We start from the raw sequence: 2,245 nt of genomic DNA on the forward strand, positions 1-2,245 counted from the left end.
TGGCAACAGAATACCATCTCTGAAAAAAATAAACAAAAAAGGAGATACAAATGAAAGATCATTTTATATCTGTATATACAAAATAATTAGGATAGATATATAGTTACTTTCTCTTAAGTCAATGAGAAGAAAGATTTATACTAATAGTGTTTGGACAGGATATCATATCTGCATCTTGTACTATGAATAACCACTAAGAAGACAATATGCAGTGTATTAATTATTGAAACTGTCCTAGTAATTGGTTTTGAAGCTGTCCCATTGCTATTTATTTCTCAATAAAATTAAGAAAAAAGAATGGATTTTTGATTTGAGTTTTTTTCAGAGGTTTTTTCTGCTTCTATCAAAATTATTTTTAAAAAGAATAAAAAATAGTTTTAAAAAACAATTAGAAATGACCCAGAATTTCACTAAATAAAATAATAGGAATTCAACAATGGTGGTTATATTGCATATTGGGTTTTTTTTCAGTCTTCAAATATCTTTTATTGGAAGGCCATGCATTGCTTTCATTTATAGTATTTCAAATCACTGTACAGTTATTTTTGTGAGAACACTGCCTGCATTGTCTAGTAGAAAAAAACCCTAAAAATTGTTTCAGGAATGTAGAGAAATATCCAACTTAAATAGCAAAAAAGTTGTGGCTCTCCTTGGACACACTCTGCGTCATCGATCGCTTTCCTCTTTGGCCCCATGGTCTTCTTGATCGGAGGGTTTGGGACACTGCCGAGGTGCACGACATTGCAGTGCGGGTTCTCATATGTCCTGAGTCTTGGTTGACCTTGGAAGGCTGGGGCCAGGGTATTGGCTTTCCTTGTGGCCCTCCTTTTTCTCTGATTTTGGTCTGCAGACTTGGGTTGTTGGCCATCCGGAAGACAAGCTCGTTGTCAGGCGATTTGGGCTGTCGGGCTTGGCCTCGCTGTCTCGCTGCATTTCGAACATCTTGGGCATGGTGGGGAACGGGTGTTTTTCATCGGGTGTTGATGTGTTGAGCTTTGGGTCCCTGCATGGTGTGATGGAAGAACATTTGGAAATTGGATGTTTTGAAAGTGGGATGGAGAGTTCTATGCTTCTCATGTTTGCACATGGGTCCAGGGGTCTCACCGTGTGCAGCCTTGGGGCGGGACGGTCCCACAATGTTCCTTTTCCTGTCTCTTGCTTTCATTCGCCGCCCCCTTCTTCTTGGGAGTCCGCCTACCCGAGGGACATCTTGGCAGTGGCTGGCATGTCATGGCGGGCAGCCCATATTCAGAGTGCCGCAGTGGCAGGCACTCCCAACATGGGGCCACTGTTGCAGGTTGCCATCTGCAGTGCAGTGGCTTAGTTCACAGATATCGGTGTGTATGCTTGGTCGGGGTGAGAATCTTTCCAGTTGGCTCCTGGACTGGGGAGTCTTCTGAATATTCTCCAGAAAAAAAAAATAGCGAAAAAGTGCACCATAATTACTGCTGCACTACAGTCATTTCTGCATTTCCCATGTTTCTTAAATAACTATCTTGTCTGATAACAAACAATTTAAAGAGCAATTATGAAAAACAGACATTTACATATACATCTAAAGTCTTATTGAGAATATTCTATTGGCATTGGATAGCCAATCATAGGTGCAGCTGCGGTAGCAGGATATGCATGTGCCTGTTGATTCATACCATTGTGCATATTTGCAACATTACTTCCATACTTCTGAGTGCTATCATAACCATTCTAGTAAGTCCCTGTTGGATTACCAGTCCTAAAACTGGTCTATATACCAGCAGACACAAAATTACTTCCAAAGTTTCCATTGTTGTAATTTGCAGCACTGTAAACACCACTCTGAGTTTTTGCTCCAAAATCTCTCTTAAGCAGACTAGAGTAACATCTGTCATAGTTTCCCTGTCTCTAGAGGTATTAATTCCACCCCTTTTGCCTGCAGAGTATCTGTCCCGGCAATCATCCTTCATGCCTCCTCTACCCCTGGAATGACCTGAACCTCTGTCTTCGACTAACTGAAGCAACTTGGGATTAATTGCTTGATTAGCCTCACGAAGCACAGAGCTGAATATTGCATATTGTTTTTAAATTAGTTGTTTAGATTATCAGACACAAGCATGCAAGTTTGGCCCCAAAAGTCATAAAAAAAATTAGAAAGGACAGAGAAAAAATTTGGGCTTAACTGTTTATTTCAATAGACCAGCAGAAATCAGCAGTTCAATTATTTCAGTTAATATATATTTATGTGTATATTATATAGTATATTATACAT

The 2,245-nt window shown here is 39.7% G+C and overlaps 1 protein-coding gene across 1 annotated transcript in view; it reads left to right on the top strand.

Moving 5' to 3' along the window:
- The window catches only part of LOC101568807 (dimethylaniline monooxygenase [N-oxide-forming] 5-like), a 37,526-nt gene that overhangs the window by 8,605 nt on the left and 26,676 nt on the right, over positions 1-2,245 (top strand). The window lies entirely within an intron of this gene.

This window comes from Octodon degus, unplaced genomic scaffold (genome assembly GCF_000260255.1).
Source record: "Octodon degus isolate 3935 unplaced genomic scaffold, OctDeg1.0 scaffold00250, whole genome shotgun sequence".
In the NCBI taxonomy this organism is placed as follows: domain Eukaryota; kingdom Metazoa; phylum Chordata; class Mammalia; order Rodentia; family Octodontidae; genus Octodon; species Octodon degus.